Source organism: Nuphar pumila, chromosome 12 (genome assembly GCF_984573655.1).
Source record: "Nuphar pumila chromosome 12, dmNupPumi1.hap1.1, whole genome shotgun sequence".
NCBI classification, from domain to species: domain Eukaryota; kingdom Viridiplantae; phylum Streptophyta; class Magnoliopsida; order Nymphaeales; family Nymphaeaceae; genus Nuphar; species Nuphar pumila.
This window is the reverse complement of record NC_143260.1, coordinates 49,105,935-49,125,839: the sequence shown is the minus strand read 5'-3', so window position 1 is coordinate 49,125,839 and position 19,905 is coordinate 49,105,935.

Here is a 19,905-nt window from a genome sequence, read left to right as displayed (position 1 = left end):
AGACAATATGTCGTTAAAATCAAAGAAATGAAACTGAATAGAACATAAATAACATCAAATTTCATGATGGGGAGCATGAACAAAGATCAATCAGGGGTTCAAATAAGATATAAGAGACCATCAGATTCAGATAACATAAATACTCATTTAGGTTCATGTAAGCTGAAGAAATCCAAGATAACTTGCTAACAATAGAAAAGAACAAAAGGAAAGATAGAACAAAAGAAACATTGTCGGAATACCATGATTCCTGATGATGTTGCCATGGGTGGGTCAATCCTGCTATTATGCAGGTCGATTCCACCCATTTGGCTTTATAATCGGAGAAGAGAAATGAAGAAACTAGAGAAATCAGAATAGAGAAACGCTGAAGGTAATAGAAAAGAAGAGGACAATAGTTATTTACCTGCAGATGTCTTCGATCTTTTAGTTGCTTGAAAGGGGTAAACACCAGAGAGTATAGATCTGCGATGGCTGAGAAGAGAGAGGTTCACCGCAAACCTTGCAGAAGTCCAAAGGCCGAAGAGGTGAGGTTGAAGATTGATTGGGTGGTTCTTCTGGAGGTTAAAGATGAAAGCTCCTTCGATCGTTCAGGAAGGAAGAAATTGGTTCGCTTCACTATGCTACAGAGTTTTCCCCAATTGGTCGAGTGATGAGAAGAAGGGAAGCTGAAGGGGTAGTTTTGGATAAAAAAAATCGATGAAGGATGAGAACGGATGAAGGTTGTTCGTAATGGATGCTACTCAAAGAAGATGGATGCCAGAGAAAAGAAATGGGATCGATGTTGCTCGAGATGAAGTGGATGCCTCAGAAGAGGCTTGGATGCCTCTTTTTAAAGAGGGAATGGAAGGCTCGTGAGGGGATAAAGGATATGATCCAATGGCTGATGGAGATTCGGTTGGTGATGAAGGATTGAGAAAGGGGGCGACTATTGAGCGATGGTGGATGGTTCTGGAAGGAGGCCTGCGTGAGGGAGAGAGCGCGGGAGAGAGACTGTTGCAAGTTTTCATTTTTTTCAAAAAGAAGGTCCCTTTTAGACAAATTTTCATAAAATGGTTTTTAAAAGGAGTTTTTTGGTAAAACAAACTTTAAGAAGTTTAAAATTAATCATTTTTCACATAGTTTTTCCATTTTTTTTTGTTTTTTTTTTCCGTATTTTTGTATTTTTGGAATAAAACCCTAAAATTCATGAGAAAACAAAGATTTAAAACTAATTTTTTGTATTTTTGAGAAATATTTACAGAAGAGGGATTTTCTGAGAATTCGAGGCTATTCTTTTGAAAAAAAATTCAGAAAGCGAGTTTGGATCCGGAATTTGAGGTGATATTCGAGTTTGGGACCTTGAATCGAGAAATATAAGATAGTGGATCCAAACGGATTCTGGATAAGCTGTTTGAGCCATTCAGAAAGTATTTTTGGCATTTTTATAATTTCAATTTCTAAATTGAATAACGAGGCTCAGATTTGGATTTTAAACACTGGGTTCGAATCTGAAATCGAGTTGGATATATCAACATGGAATTTAATCCAGAAAATCTGAAGAATAACTGAAATTTGGTTATGAAATTGCTTTGATTTTCTCAGAAGATGAATGCCAAGGACAAAAAGGGAATATTTATAAGATTTTGAAAAAATTGGGGTGTTCACAGAACACCTCGAAGAACGAGGGTTAGGTTTATCCCTTAACCTGAGCGGAAAATAAGAATAAAGAAATACCTCATTGAAAAGGGGCATCAGGTTTATCCTTTAACCTGAAAGGGTAAAGAATAAAGAATACCTCATGGGAAGGAGGCATCAGGTTTATCCCTTAACCTGAAATGGTAAAAGAAATAATAGAATTGACCAAAATTGAAAGAATTGAAAAATTGATAAAATTAATAAAGGATAAAAATTGATAAGATTGACAAGAGATTAAATGAAAATTGATAAAAATTGAGAAAAGAGTTTATTTGATCCTGCCTGCATGTGGGATCTTTACAGTGAGAGGAGAATGTTCATTCGAAAAATAAATGAGGAAATCATTTTTGGGAAGAGGATCAACCGCGAGGTTGATTTGGAGTAGAGATCAACATGAGGGTTGATTTTTGAAGACAATGGTTCGAAACCAATTTTGGAAAAGAAGATCAACACGAGGGTTGATTTCGAAAAAGATTGGACCAAAGTATTGAACTTTTGGTGATCATGGAGAAGATTTTGCAAAAATTTTCAAAATTTCATGATTTTGAAAAACCCTCATAGGTAATTTCATTTCTCTCACGAATGATGTCGAGATCGTCCCTCATCCTGAAAAGAATAGGAATTTAATGAGGCTTATTAGAAGCCGATGACGAAGAGGTTTTTGAAATGAAAATATAATTTTTCAAAAATAAATGCCCCAGTATGGCAAAAGAGAGAAATATTTGATATCAAAGATATGAAGAAAATTGACATTGCATTGATAAGCTAAATTGATAACAAATACTGAAATATTTACAAGTTTTTGACCAAAGGTCACAAAAGACGGGGACTAACTTACCCCTATAAGATGATTGAAAAGAAAGAAAGCAAAAAACTTTAGCATGGTTCGGGGAAGGCTAGGTCAGGACAACTGGCTAATCTTCGTCTTCTACCAGAAGCTTTTTATCAATGCAGTCCTGGATGATGTTTTTAAAGACAAAGCAGTGCTCGGTGTCATGACCCATTGCCCGATGGAATTTACAGAACTGATCTTTAAACCTTCCCATAGTCACAGGAGGATCTGCTACCTTGGGGAGTTTAACCATCTCCTTGGTTATCATGTACTCAAGAACTTGCTCAAGTGGTTGCTCTAAGGAGGTAAATTCACGGTCGTATCCTCAACCAATGTGCTTTGGTCTCCCTTGGGGCTTTGATTCTAATTGGATGCTCGAGGGAGGGATGTCATTCTTCCTGCTGATCCTGTTCTTTTGATTGGAACAATCATCTATGCCTGATCCGCCGGTGCGGTTCTTTTTGCCGCCCCTTTTGTTTTTGCCATTGTTGTTGTTGGAGGAACTGGTAGAAAATGTGAAGTTAGTTTTCACATCCTGACTGTCTCCTGCCAAGGTGATGCCGTCATAGGTTCCGTTCTGTAATCCCATTTCGATCCATTCAACTCGCTCTATTAACTTGATAAAGGATTTAGATGGAGAAGTAGAGATCAGACCCTTCAGAGGTTGAGAGAAATTGTTCAAGATTACTGACAGTGCATGCCCTTCTGATATCAGGTCCTTCATTCTGTTGCAGGTAGATCTCCACCTATGAATGAAATCTTTTGCCTTCTCATTGTCATTTTGTCTCAGATTGAAAAGATGGTTGAGGGTGGGTGAAGCCTCGGTATTGAAAAGGAACCTTTCGATGAACAGGTTGATGACTTTGTCAAAGTCTTGCAGTTCAATCGGGTTGATATGGTCGGCATACCATCTTGCTGCAATTCTCTCCAGACTGCGTGGAAAGCATAGAAATAGAGCCCTGTTGTTCCTTCTGAATCGGTTGCATTCTGCGAAAAATGTGGCCAGATGAGCCTTGGGGTTGTCGGTCCCATCAAATTTTATGAATTTACGAGGAAGATCCTTCCAGTTGTCATCCCCTTCTAAACCATCATAAAAGTCTGCACCAGTGTAGGTCTTTTTTCCTTTGTCCTGGACTTGTAAGTCTTTGACTGCACGGGCTACTTCTCTCAGTTGTTCGTACATCGGATCTTCTGCTGGGATCTGAAACTTGGTTTTGCTTGCTGATTCGCGCCCCTTAATGATTTTCTTGGGCCGATACAAGGGGTTGTGAAAATATGTCGGCTGCTCTTCCTCTGAGTCTTCCTCTGCTGACTCTGAAGTGATGTCATACTGAACTTGCTTTTTGCTAACTTTTCCCTTGATTTTGTTTTTGGAATATATTTTCTCCGGATTTTCCTCAGCCTGTTCAGATATCATTTTGGCCATCACCCTCTGAAATAGCTTGTATGTGGCCGGATTAATATCGCTTTCTGCTTCTTGGCTCCGCTGCCTGGATGATCTGGAGGAGTTCATTTCCTCTGCTTCACTGTCGCTTTGTTGTGGAACTATCTCCTTTCCAGTCCTTGTCTGAACCATGATGAAATATCAACACTTTCTATGAAAAAAAAGGGGTGGTTCAGACTGATGAATTTTTGGGAGGAATTTTTGACAAGAGAAGGAATCATGTTAATAGATTTTGAAAAATGATACCCCATTACTAGGGATCGAGTCGTCACAGAATTCATGACAATTACGTTGTTACTCTGTGGGAAGGAATAAAAAATTGAAAATACAAAGAATGAATGTTATTTTGAAAAAGGATATCTCTTGACAAAAAGAGACCTTTTTGTAGAAAGGTGAAAGAATTCTTGGAATAGAATCAGAAGATACTTGGGAAAGATAGGAGGAAAAAAGAATTTGAAAATAGATAGCAAAGATTTAAAATTTGAAAAATTGCAGGCAGGATCAAAAAAGAATTTAAAGAAATCAGAAGAAAAGAAAAATACACCTGGGTTTTGAAAACAAAGAGGAAATTTTGAATAATATACCCAGGGTTTTGAAAAATATAAGGAAAATATAAAATATCACACAATCACAGCTGTATAAACAAGGATGCACAAACAACACTCCCTAAAGCCGACTCTAAATGCAATATTTGAAATGGCTTGTAGGACCTTAATCCTAACTCTAGGATTTAGATCAACTGATTCCAATCAAGCTAGGCCGATATACTCAAGCCGAAGCTCAAAGTGTGTGGCATAGAAATATTTCTCCGGTTCTAAGGTAATGGCTCCCAACATCCTTGAGAACCTATCGATATACCTCGGACTATGGCCCTTAGGTACGTGGTAGGGGGGCGTTAACTCAAATAAGTGGTTCAGTTATGAGGCTTTCTCCCGAACTATGGTTCAGTGAGACAGCCCAGCAACGTGGAGACCGGGACAATATAGGTAGGGATGTTTTTGAAAACATGTTCAAAATGCAATAAATCAGATGGCTCTAATGCAAGTCCTAAAGAGATAGAATTTAAATGAAAAAAAGCATACACTTGCATACATTGTTTGCATTCAATCCCTAGAATTGAAGAGAGTTGTATTTCAGACCTAAGTCTAAGTGAGCATGGAATAATCTCCTCAATATGGTCCTACCAAACCATACTTAGATCCTATATGCATTATGTCAGCTAGGACAAAGTTTAGGCTCCTAAGGTTTGCATGGAAATGAAGCTGACATTTGTAGAATAAAGACTTAGATAATATCAAAGCAAAGTAAAAGGCACAAATTCGACCGGACGAAGATGGGTCCCATCACGGTCGCCAACTTCTGTGATCATCACAAAAAATTTCCTCTTGTATCCTTCTCTCCTTTTCCTTTTTAACCTCTATTTTTCCTTTTTGAAGGGGAAAATAAAAGACAGAAAAGAAGAGAAAAGAGAAAAGAAAAGAAAGAAGAGAGAGAAACTCTTTTGCGAAGGTCTCACTTGACCTTAATTTTGGAAAAAGATTTTAAAATTACTCGCCTCCATTTTAAAAATTTTGCGGGAAAATGGAGAGACGGGATTCGCTCGTCGGTACGAGGTTCGACCGTTCCTGGCGCCTTTACTAAGGGTAATCAAACCAAGGATCAAATTCATGCCTTTTGCTTTGCTTAAATATTATCTAAGAATTTATTCTAAGTCTAAATGCACAAAGAATCATGCTTATGCAAATGCAAGGATGTATGCTCTTTTGAGAAAATAATTTTAGAAATTCTGGGATTTTTCAAGTGATTCTGAAATAAATTTGATAATGGAGTGAAGAAATGATTTAAAGGGTTGAAATTGATTTGAAAAAGTTACATTTTGAATCTAACTCATAATTTGAAATAGATATGGAAGGAGAGACTTGAAATTCCAAGTCTTGGAATAATCAGAGTTTGAAAAATGGATTTTGAATTTGAAGAAATAAAGAGAAAAGGAGATTTTGGAAAATTGAGATAGAATCTTGAAAAAAAATGGAGTTTCAAAGTCAAAATGGATTTTGAATTTGAATGGATCGATCCTGAAAAAGGAATTCTTAATTTCAGAACCTGAAAGAGGAATTGAATTTGGATTTAGACTAAAGAAATAGATTTGAAAATGGTTTTGGAAATAAGAATTGGAATGGAACTGGATTTGAATCTAAAATCCGGAATCCTAGGTGGAACTGAGTTCTAAATCTAGATTCCAAGATGGAATTGGATTTTGAAAATCCAAATGGGATTTTGGGGATGGATCTAGATTTTGGAAATCTGGATTTTGAATTTTAAAAGTAGGCTTTGAACTAAGGGAAAATCGAATTTTGAGATTTAGAATCAATCTCAAAACCCTGATTTTGAATTGAGAATCAAGACTCAATCTTTAGATAGAACTTTGGAGATTTTTGAAAAATAAAGGCTAAACTTGATTTAAAACTTGAGTTTGGAAATTAGGACATGAATCAGAAATTTCAAAGTTAAATTGAACTTTGAAATTTGATCTGAGATGTTAAATTGAATTTGAAATTGAATCCTGAAAATGAATTTGGAATTTCAAAGTTGATTTGAACTTTGAAATTTGATTTGAATTGGATTTTGAATTTTGAATATACAAATGAATTTCAAAGTCAAATTGGACTTTGAAATTGAAGTTTGAATTTTTGAAATAAGATAGAAGGATGAATTTGAATTTATAAATAAGAATTGATTTGAGAAATGAAGAAGATATTTGAAGAATTGTCTAAAAAATCAATTGATTTTTGAGGAAAAAGAAAGAATTTTTGAAAATATGATGTAATTCTATCCTAAATGCTGAATGAATTAAAGAATTTCGAAAATTGGATATTGAAAAGCATATTTCATTCTTTAAATGAATTAAAATAAGATTGAAGATATAATACATTTTTTACTATGGTCATAAAACGTATTATATAATAATCATATTTAAATTCAAGTGAAGAATAAAACATATTTTTGGTGCCTTTATAGAGTTAAAAGTGAAATTAACTCCCAATATATCCTGACTATGGCCATTGATATATATTTTGAGTTAATTTTAATTTAAACTCTGATAAAGGAAGAAAATATTTTAAAAATATAATGATTTTTGAAAAGATCCAGTGCGGATCCAATGTTATTCCATAAAAGATGAAAATCATAAGTTTTGTTCATACCCTGACTATGGTCATTGATGTGAATCATCAACTTAGGATTTAATCACCTTTTATTAGAATGGTGTATGTGCCATTCGTGTTTCTCATTTGTGAATTTTTGCAATAAACGAGAAAAATGATATGAAAAACAAGCAATTTCTAAGGTATATGCATTCTAATCTAATGCCTGGAATGTAAACTTCTTATTATAATCTAGCTATTACATTTTTGAAATGGAAATTACAGTTCCTAAACTAATAAGAAAAATACCCTTTTCATACATTTCCTGCAAAAATTTAGCCATAAAGCAAAATTTTAAAAAAATATGAAGGATGATGAAAGATATCAAGTAAAGTCCAAAATGTCATGCTTAGGTTAGATGAAAAATATACATATGAATGCATTCATCTAAATGGATATAGAAATGCCATGGAAATATGTGGGGTTGTGTAGGGATTGGAAGATATATATTTTGATAGGTGATGTGATGCTATGCCGGAACAACATGCAATGGACATGGCTGGCATTTTGCGATAGGGGATAGGGTAGGTGTAGTGAAATGCTGAAGTGGTAGAGATTGAGTGGTGTTGTGACATTGTGTAACAGTGAGAAAGACAGATGGTAAACATGCATAGGAAGTGCAAGAGAGGTGCACAAATGGAATGTAGTGGGGTGGCTACAACAGTCTGCAAGAGAGTAAAATACTGAACACATGAGGTGATGCTACAGTAGGTGTAACAGGGATATGATAGAGTGGGTGCATGGTTGCATATGCTCTTAACTCAGACTATGTTGTTCTAAACATTGTGGAAGGAAGGGCTATGGGCAATGTATATATAAATGTGAGTTGTGAAAGAATGTGCTATTATGGGTTAGTGCCCAGGGGTTATGCTGGATATGAGATGAATGAGAAATAAAATGATAGGTGGTTGTTGATGGTGCAACAATGAAGGGATGATGAATATAATGGATGTTGTAGTAATATGGTGAATAGTATGATTTGCAGGAAGATTCAAATTTCTATGGGGTTAAGTGAAGGGCATGTGTGAGTGTGAATTTAGTGGTGGCAGATGTGTGTGCAGCTGAAACACAACTGGGTGATTGATACGCAGGTGCAGGGAGAGGTGTAACAATCCCCTAGCCACTAACCTTTGAAAGCGTAAGCGTAGGAAATTGCAGCTGTGATAAAATATAAGAGTCTGTGAGGTTGCTGTCTGTTTAGGCAATGCAGGCAAAAACCCCAACAGTTTAATAGTGCACTAGGGGAATGGAGCAGGAAATAAAACGGTTGATGAAGGTGACTATGTGTTGTGGGTGTTGTACTGCCGTGTAGCAGATGCACATGGACCATCTGAAACACATATTTTCTCGGAAGCTGACTTACCAACTGATGGAACTAAATGGTATGCAAAAGAATTAGTCTAAGTCTGAATCATACAAGGAAGTTGAAGATCCATCTACTACCCTATGAAACAATCATTGCAGTGAATCATCATTAATCAAACTCAACGCAAATGCTTTTATTATATACACCATCATTCCTTCAAACCCAGGTTGTCGATCAAATGTGATACTCCCATTCTGAGTTTTTCTCCCGTGACATTGATGCTTTCAGGGGGGGGGGGAGGGGCTCAGAAATCGGAGCTTAAACAACACCATCCAATTTAATTTAGGATTAATGCCTTCTTTAATGACACTGATGAAAGAATTTAATATGATTGAAACATGCATGAACTTTATCTTGTTCAAGCTCTTCAATCTTTTTAATATCGGGTTACTTGGAGTTCCTGCGACAGGATTGATTCCCTTTGGTCAATGGAGAAGAAGATGAAAGGAAGGCAAAGAAGAAAGCAGGAGAAGAAGAAGAAGAAGGAGGAGGAAAGGGAGAGAAGAAGATGATTCAGAGCCGTGGTGGGGTGAAGAAGTGATGAAGGAGTCGAGAGCCTTCGTCTGTTTAAATAACGGAAGGCCGTTAGAGGCCTTTTCAAAATGAATCCCTCAACTCTTGAAATTTTACAAAATGATGGTTTGTTTTTAAAAAAAACTTTTCTCAAAGAGGGTTTTATTTACGAAAAGACTTTCAAAAAGAGGGTTTCTAAACTGCCTTTTTCTGAAATTCTTTTTCTATTTTTATTTTTATTATTATATTTTTTTTCTTTGTATTTTCTATATATATATATATATTGTATTTTTGAAATAAAGTTCTAAAATCTAAGAGAAAATAGGGGATTTTAAACTAATTTTATAAAAAAATTGAAAATATTTATAAAAGAGAGGCTTTCTGAGAATTCGGGTTTGATCTTTTGAAATTTCTTCAAAAAACAGGTTTGGATCCAAGATTTTGAGGAAATATTCGAGTTTTTAACCTCGAATCGAGAAATACAGAATCACGGATCCAACTGGATACCGGATGGACCGTCTGAGCCTTTCAGAAATTATTTTGGTATTTTTTTATAAAATTTGGTTAAACATTGGCTAACGAGGCTTAGATTTATGTTTCGAACTGGATCCGGATTTGTAGTTGAGTCAGATATAGAAAATGGATTTGATTCTAGTAAATCCGAGAAATAACTGGAATTTAGACTGACATTGACTCAATTTTCTCAGAAAATAAGGTCAGGGGCAAAAAGGGAATATTTACAAAATTTTGAAAAATTTGTGATGTTCACAGCGCCCGAGATTATTCTTTTTTCAAGCTTTAGGAAACCCCATTTTCCTCCTTTCGCCAACCCCTCTCGGATTTGTTCCTCCAAACTCTGAGGGTCCCATCATGGTTTCTTCGTTCGAGGATTCTGTATGGTCCACCCCTTCAGGTTAAGGGTTAAGTCTGAACCTCGCTCCTTGAGGTATCAACCCACTCAGGTTAAGGGTCAAACCTGAACTGTTTCTGCGAAAGATCACCTATTTTAAAAGCTGATTTTAGTCTCAACAATGAGACGCCCAAGAACATCCCTTTTAGAAGCTTTAGAGAACCCCCATTTTTGTCCTTTTGCAACCTCCCCCCCCCCCTCGGATTTGTTCGTCCAAACTCTGAAGGTCCCATCATGGTTTCTTCGTTCGAGGATTTCGTATGGTCGTCCCTTTTAGGTTAAGGGTTAAGCCTGAACCTTTCTCCATGAGGTATCTTTCGTTCAGGTTTGGGTTAAACCCGAGCCTCGTTCCGATGAGGTTCCTCGTTTCGACGAGGTAGTTCTCTCAGTCCCATCATGGTTTTTTCCGTTGTGGAATCCATGCTCTTCATGTCCATCCAAGAAAGGATCATACTTGAGCTTCATCTCACAAGGCATTTTTCTCAAAGATGTCCCATCAAGGTCTTCGTATATTCCTTTTCCGTTTATATAAGGGTAGAACCTGAGATTCATCTTGATATATCTTCGTCCCATCCAGGTTAAGGGCTAAACCTGATTCATTCTAAAAGGCTTATCTCGTCTCACCCATGAGACTTGATCAAAATTTCCATTTTCACCATTTCAGGATCTTCACCTAAAGTCCCATCATGATTTCCTTATTTTCTGTTATTCAGTTATATCATTTTTGAGGATTTCGTCTCTCCAAAGCCATTCAGGATAAGGTGTCAAGCCTGAAAAACTATGTTTTTCAAAATAAATTCTTCCACACCCAGCTCAGATTTGCTGACTGGGGCATTTTTTTAAAATTTGGAGTATTTTCTTTGCCACTAAGCTCGGATTTCAACCAGCTTAGTAGCAAAGAGGGGCATCTGTGAACACCCCAAATTTTTTAAAATTTTGTAAATATTCCCCTTTTGCCCCTGACCCCCATTTTCTGAATAATTGAGTCAGTTTTAATCTAAATTCCAGTTATTTCTTAGATTTTTCTGGAATCAAATTCATTTTCTATATCTGACTCAATTCTGGATCCGGATCCAGTATTAAAATCCAATCTGAGCCCCGTTATCCAATTTTTAAATTGAAATTACAAAAATATCAAAAATGGTTTTTGAATGGCTCGGACAGTCCATCCGGTATCTGTTTGGATCCACTGCTCTGTATTTCTCAATTTGAGATCCAAAACTCGAATATTTTCTTAAAACTCTGGATCCGAACCCTTTTTCTGAAGAAATTTCCAAAGCTTAAAACCCGAATTCTCAGAAAACACTTCTTTTGTAAATATGTTTAAATTTCACAAAATTTGTTTAAAACCCTTTAGTTTTCAGAGTTTTTATTTCAAAAACACCAAAAAAGCAGAAATACAAAGAAAAAGAACAAAAAAATAAAAAATAGAAAAGAAAAATACAAAAATAATGGTGTAAAACCCCCCTTTTTAAAGCTTTGCTTTGTTAAAAAAACACTTTTTAGAAAAAACTATTAAACAGGAGCCACCCTTTTGAAAATCTCAAAATCAAGGGGGCCTCTTTTAAAAGAAGCCTAACGGCCTCCTGTTATAAAATAGGAGGCGCAGGGGTCCCTGAATCTATCGGCTATTCACCTCATCACGCTCATCTCCTTCCCCTGATCTTCCCTTTCCTCTCAATTCCTCCTCCTTAGTAGTAGAAGCAGATCCACTGAAGAACGAAAGGAAGCCTTTCCTTCCCTCCCTCCTTCAGAGTTTCTGCAAAACCAAGGTAAGAAGCCCCTCCCCATTTCATTCTTTTGAATTTTAATGCATGTTTTCTATTTTCATTTTCATTATCCGTTACCTGTAATTCTTCATTTGCATTTTTTTTATTTCCAATGTTTGTTTGGGTGGATTTTGATTTTTTTTTAAATATAGATGATCGACAATGCCTCGTAATGGCATCGTTGATTCATCTGTATTTTGATTTTATCTCTGCATTCATTTTACTATTTCCCCTTTATTTTCTCTATTTTATTTTGGATTTTCTGATTTTAATCCCCATTTATGCACCATGGATGGTGTTGGATTCATGATTCTATTTTTGGCTCCGATTATGATGTCAAATTCAATTACCTTGCACGTTTCATCTGGATCTCAATCTAATCCCCTCGCCAATTCTCAACTTTACTTTCAGAATTAATTTTCTTATGAATTTTGGATTTCCCATTTACGTTGTGATCTTTGCCGTTGACATTTTGTTTGGCTCTTATTAGTTGTTTTATTCTGATCCCTGTTGGCACTGTAATTTCAGACATTTAATCATTCGTTGTTGTTTAAACAACACTATCATTTGGTTAAAACACAGGTCTGCAAGCTTCCTAGCTTCAGATCTGTGTTAAAGCCATATTCCATGGCCTTTTCCCATTTGTTGTATAAATTGGATCCCTGTTCATCATAGCATAGCCGCCTACCTTCATCATGTTGCATTCACTCATAGGCTTTGCATTCATTTTATTCACCCCTAGCATACTGTGATCATCACAAAATTTTTCCTCTTGTGGTTTTCTCTCTCTTCCTTCTCTTTTCCTTTCTATCCTCTATTTTCCCTTTTTGAAGGGGAAAATAAAAGACTTTAAAGATGAGAGAAGAGAAAAGAAGAGAAGAGAGAGAGAAACTCTTTTGCGGGGTCTCACTTGACCTTAATTTTGAAAATATTTTAGGAAATTACTCGCCTCCGTTTTTGAAATATTTGCGAGAAAAAATTGGGATACGGGATTCGCTCGTCGATACGAGGTTCGATCATTCCTGGCGCCTTTACCAGGGGTAATCGAACCAAGGATCGAATTTATGCCTTTTTGCTTTGCTAAAATATTACCTAAGAATTTATTCTAAGTCTAAAATGCACAGAGAATCATGCTTGTGTAAATGCAAAGATGTATGCTTTTTTAAAAAAATGATTTGAAAATTTCCAAGTGTTTCTGAGACGAACTTGATAATGGAGTGAAGAAATGGTTGAATCTGACTTAGAACTTGAGATAGATCAGGAAAGATATTTGAAGTTCTAAGTCTTTGAAATAATCAAAGTTGGGAAGATAAATCTTGAATTGAAAAGAATGATTTTAGGATGAAGTTTCAGAATCAGAAATGGACTTTAAATTTGAATTTTGAACCTGAGATTTGAAGTGGAATTGAATTCCAGATTTAAAGTTTGAAGTCAGGACGGGATTTTGATTTGAGAAATCCAAATGAAATTTTAGAAATGGATTTAGGAAGTCCAGACGAGATCTGAAAATGAATTTGGTTTTGAGATCTGGAAATCAAGATAAAATTGGATTTGAAATCTGGAATTGGGAATGGAATAGGATTTAAAATCTGGAATTGGGAATGGAATTTAGATTTGAAATCTGGAATTGGGAATGGAATTTAGATTTGAAATTTGGAATTGGGAATGGAATTTAGATTTGAAATCTGGAAACTTAAATGAATTTGGATCTGAAGTCCGGAATCCAAGAATGGGGTTGAGTTCTAGAATCCTAAAATGGAATTGAATCCGAAGTCTGGGATCCAAAAATGAAGTTGAATTCTAGGATTCTAAATGGAATTGGATCCGAAGTCTGAGATCCAGGGTGGAGTTGAATTTGAAATCTGGAATCCTAAATGGAATTTGGATCCAAAGTATGGGATCCAAAATGGAATTTGGTTTTGGAAATCTGGATCCAAAGTGGAATTGGGTTCTAAATCTAGAATTGGATTTTGGAAAGTCCAAATGGGACTTTTGAAGATGGATCTGGGTTTTCGAAAACCCAAATTGAATTTAAGACTTAGGAAAAATTGAATTTTCAGAATCATTCTCAAAACTTTGAATTAAGAATCAAGACTCAATCTTGGGATAGAGCTTTGAAGATAAAGAATAATTTTGAATTTGAAATCAAAAGATGAATCAGAGATTTTAAAGTTAAATTGAACTTTGAATTTGGATTTGAGATATTGAATTAAATTTGAATTTGAATTTGAATCTTGGAAATGAATTGAAAATTCTAAAGTTGAACTTGAACTCTGAAATTTGATTTAAATTTGAAATAGAACTTTGAATATAAAATAAATTGTGAATTTTCAAAGTCAAATTTGACTTTTAAATTGAATTTTGAATCTTGAAATGAGATAGAATTTGATGAATTGAAATAAAATTTGAAGAAAGACATTCAAGATCACTTAGATTTTGAAAAAGGATTTTGAAAATATGATGCAGTTCTATCCTAAATGATGAATGAATTTAAAGAATTTTGAAATTGGATTTGAAAGTCTTATTTTATTTTTTAAGTGAATTAAAATAAGATTGAAGATATAATATATCCCTGACTATGGTCATTGAATATATTATATAACGATCATATTTGAATTCAGGTGAAGAATAAAATATATTTTGGTACTTTTATAGAGTCTAAAATGAAATTAACTTTCAATATATCCTTACTATGGCCATTGATATATATATCGAATTAATTTTAAACTAAACTCTGATAAAAGAGACAAATATTTAGAAGAATATGATAATTTTTGAAAAGGGATCCAGTGTGGATCCAATGTTATTCCAAGAAAGATGAAAACCATAAGTTTTGTTCACATCCTGACTATGGCCATTAATGTAAATCGTCAACTTAGGGTTTAATCACCTCTTATTAGAATGGTGCACGTGCCATTCATGTTCCCATTCATGAATTTTTTGAGAAATAAAAGGGAAAACGGTATGAAACAAGCCATTTATGATATTTACAATGCTCATTCACTCTATCTAATACAGGAAATGAAAAAAACTCTCATTATATCTGACTATTACAATTCTCAAGTTGAAATTGAAATAATAAAATCCTAATCTAAGAGAGGGAATCAGCATTTTCTACACATTTCCTGCGAAATTTAAGTTAACAGGGAGATGCACATGTAAAGAGACATTATGTTGTGTGCAAATGATGGAATGTACACTAAGGTACACACTAAGCTAATGAGAAACTGAGCTTTATGATGCATATGATGCTATTTGTATGAAATAAGAAGGTTTTGTAGGACTTTAAGATGCTTATGGGAAAGAATGATCAGGGAATAACAAAACCCAAAGGAATGCTAACATTCGGAAATCTATAAAATGTAAACAAACTTCAGAAATGCATACCAGATGATTCATGAAGTTGGGGTGGAGTTCTCATCATATCAAATACTCTACCCCAATCTGAGAATGAGTCAACAGATCCATTTCTATGAAAAGCTTTAAAAAGGAAATAATTTATACTCAAATGAGTACATGCTTGAAGGCCAAGAACAAGATAAGCAATACAAGATTCAAAGCATCTTGAAAAGGTCATGCATTGAAGATCCTTTCTTTGAAACACTACAAAGTTTTAATCGGCTCACTACAGTCAACTTGTTTGGATACATAATGTCTATGCTAATGATTTCTGCTGCTCCTAGAAACATATAACAACACACTCTGTAGCCTCTAGAAGAAAGAACGCCAACAATGTACTCCGGGAGTAAACAAGGACCACAACTCAAGCGCTCGAGTCCATCAAATGGATTCGAGTCCTTATTATGCTGTTTTACAAATTCGAATTCATTTTTTGGATCCAAAATCATTTAACTAGGGGGTCCAGTGAATCTCAGGTATTCCAAATGCATATTTCAAACTGGGTTTCATAGGGGTCGATCCTCGTGTATCCCGTATCGAGATCCAAATTTAATGATGTTTAGAAAACTTGTAATTGTTAAATAACTTTGATAAAAAATCTAAAATCTCAACAATAATTAATAGTTAAGCCTCTATTCAGAAAAATGTTGAAATAATTCCTTATTATTTAAAAAAAATCAAAAAATTCGTAGACTGTACATTTTCTATTTTGACTCAAAACATGAAAGTGATAGGCCTCTGTCTCATCTTTTCCAATGACTATGAGAATATAAATTATAATGCAAAAATAGTCACTTATTTGGGAGGAAATTCGCATATATAGGAGTACTTCGCATCTGCGAAAGGTAACAATGTGTTTTTAAATTCAGATATTTATGATTTTGAACATAAAGAGAATATCAAAATTTTTTAAGATTTTTAATAAAATACGTCAAATTACCGGTAAGAATGGTTATTTTCCATATTGCCCTTCATGAGGACGTTCAGAGCTTTGTGGGTCCATTTCATCTACTATGAGCATGATGCCTTGAGGGTAGCTTCATGGGTGAGGAACTTAGACATGACAGAAGCAAAACCTCCACTTAGAGGGCGAAGCAGGTTATATGTTCCCCCCCCCCGAACAAGGCAGTTAGCTACATCTCATGTTCCGGGGGCCCAAAGAGCACCACGTATGTAAGCCTGTGTGTCTCGTATCCCCATGTTTGTCAGCATTAATTAGCGTTGGAGTTTGATGCAATTGCAAATACTTAAGTACCCTCTCCTCCATTGGTGCAAAAAAAAATGACGATTCTAGAAAAGGAGTGGTTGTAAAGACTTAAGTGCCCCAAAGATTGTTGAGAAACTCGGTTTTGATGTCACATAATATGATACACTGTCTTATTTAATTTTGTATGATATGATAATATGTTCTTTTGAAATAATGTTATATTATGACTAAATATGTTTTGCCTTAAATCTAACGAGTATTTGATGCAAGGATATCTCACCCAATAAGGATGGAGACTTCCTGTTCAAGTACAACTATGGTGCAATCATACTCCTTGAAGAAAAAGCTTGATGAGCCATGCTTTCCTAAAGTTCAAATGAAGAAATCGGCTACCTCAAGTTGAAGATTTTTTTCTTCTTTAGAGTCATATGTAACAGAACCTTCAGGAACTTGCATATTGCATATTACATACTCATTCATACATACTACATCATAAAAGTATACGATAGTTTCAAAAAGGTTCTTTTTTGAAAACCAACAAGTGTACCTTCTTACAACCTTTTATGAAAAAAGATATTTTGTCATATAATAATTGTACCTTCTTACAACCTTTTATGAAAAAGATATTTTGTCATATAATCATTGTACCTTACACTATATACAAGACAACATAAAAAAAAAGGAATGTAGGAAAAAGACAAAAACATAACATCGACTTTTAGTTATCTTCTTTAATGAAATATTTTTTAATATAAGAAGAAGACAAAAACATAAAATCGACTACATAAGAAAAACAAATAAAATATGTTTTTGAAAAGACCTTAGTTATCTTCTCTAATGAAATGTTTCTTAAATACAAAAAGAAGACAAAAACATAAATCGGCTACACATAAGAAAAACAAATAAAATATGGTTTTAAAAGAACTATAGTTACTTTTTCTCATAACCATAGAATGTCGACTTACTTGAAGTCATCATTCTCTCTACAAAGCATTAAATGCCTTCTGTAACAAATCCTTTCTAAATATCCTTCCCAAAGAATGTCGATCTTCTTTTTGGTCCTCATTCTCTCTGGAATACACTACATAAAGAATACACTTGACATGACTATGTACAAATAAATATCTCAAAGCACTCATAGTACTTACACTCATTTAAAGTAAAGAAGTACTAATGTACCTCAAATCATTAATTAGAATAAAGACAAAACTACAACCCAACGTTCAAATGTACTATTGTAAGAAATAGACTTTTTACATAAAATATGTATTACCTAAAACACTACAACGACTAGTGTACCCTCTATCTTACTCTTCTGGAAAAAGGGCATTCTCGATCTTCTCTAAAAGATATTTTTGAAAAGACATAACATTTCATATTTCAAAAAGTTACAATTCCAAAATGTAACGACTACTTTTTATAAGCTATATAAACACACACACATAAACTATTCAAAGGAGAGGAATGAAATAGACGTGTGAGCTTACAAAGAGAAAAATATTCTATTCGTGATTTGAAAAAGAGAGCCTTGAAAAAGAAAGAGAAAAAGAAAAAGAAAGAAAAGAGAAAAAGTCAAGTCCAGCTCTTTGACAAAGAGTATCCTCTGAGTGACAAACAGAACATTCTTAGAATCCTTCATTCGTGCATTCATATCATTCTGAAGGTTCTATAGGAAGTATTGTAACTCTGTTTATTCACTGTACTCCTTCTTTGTTTAAAGAAGTAGACCTCTGTGAAAGAGGGTGTTGCCCTTCTCTGTTTAGAGAAGAAGACCTCTTGGGAAGAGGGTGTTGTACTATTTATCCGGTAACTCGGATGTTATAGTGGAATCTCAAGTGGTTTGCTTGGGGACTGGAGGTAGGTCTGGATATTGACCGAACCAGTATAACTTCTGTGTTTTATGTGTTGTGCCTTATTGCTTAATTATTTTATTATATCGATCATTATCATATTTCACTATTCACCCCCCCTCTAGTGGAATTTCATTTGGTATCAGAGCAGGTTTGCTGGTTTCGACGTAACAAGTCTTTCAGCACAAATGGCATCTACCTCTTATGCTCGTGATATTGAAGGTCAACACGCATCTCGTCCCCCCTTCTTCAATGGCTCCAACTATGGATATTGGAAGTGCAGAATGGCTATCTTTCTCAAATCCATAGACTTTGCTGTATGGAAAATTGTTGAGCATCCATACACATCTCCATCCGCAGACTATAACTTATGGTCTGATGAAGAAAAGAAAATGGCAAACTTAAATGCAAAGGCTATGAATGCCTTATATTGTGCCATTGATCAAAATGAATTCAACAGAATATCTATATGTGAATCTGCATATGACATTTGGCATTCTTTGGAGGTGATTCATGAAGGAACCAACAAAGTTAAAGAAGCCAAAATATCATCTCTTGTTAGAAAATATGAGTTGTTCAAAATGAACAAAGATGAACCCATCACAGAGATGTTTACCAGATTCACCAACATCACCAACGATCTGAAATCTCTGGGTGTAACATATTCCCAGACTGAAAAGGTGAAGAAAATCTTGAGATCTCTCACAACTGATTGGGAGAGAAAGACCACTGCTATTGAAGAAGCTCAAGATTTATCTAAGCTTACATTGGACGACTTAATAGGAAATCTTATGGCCTATGAAGTCCACATGAAAGAAAGAAGGGAAGAAGAGCAACCAGTAAAGAAAACTCTAGCTTTCTCAGCCCTATCTGAGAATGAAGACTCAGATAAAGAATCAGAAATTGCGCTACTTACCAGAAAATTCCAGCGCTTCATGAGAAGGAACCGGCTTCCAAACAGGCACAAGGAAAGAAAAGATCTTAAAGAAGATCCCATGTGCTTTCAGTGTAATAAGCCAGGGCACTTAAAACGTGACTGTCCCCTTCTCAAAAGAAAGTCCAAGACTGAGGAACCAAAGAAGAGGTTCTTCAAGAAAAAGGCTCTGCATGCTCAATGGGATGATTCAGAACCATCCACTAGTGAAGAGTCAAGTGATGATGAAGCCGAAACTGCAAATATGTGCTTCATGGCAAACGAAAGTTCGATAAGTGAAATCTCTGATTTTTCCTTTGAAGAACTTCTAGATGCTTTTCAAGAACTATTTGAAGAATCTAGAAAATTGAGTTTCAAAAATAAAGCTTTAAAATCTGAAAATTTAGAGCTTTCTCAAGAGAATGAAAAACTCAGCAGTGAAAATTCTGAGTTAAAAAAAAAAATCTTTTGCTTATATCTGAAATTTCTTCTACTAGCTCCAAAACTAAAGATATGCAAGTAGAAATTTCAGAGCTAAAAAGTAAAACTGAGAACCTTATGAAAACGGTTTTCAAGTTTACTAAGGGTAAAGAGAACTTGGATAAACTCTTATCCTCTCAGAAGGTCTCCTTTTACAAGAATGGGATTGGCTATTCTCATTTCAAAAAACCTTCTTGTATAAATCAAAAGACCACATTTGTGAAAAGTTCATCTGAACCAAATAAGGAGTATTATATTAATAATCTTTTTAACTCCTCTAAAGAGATAGACAAACCCAAATCCAAATGGATATGGGTTCCAAAGTCTAACAAAAAAGGACCT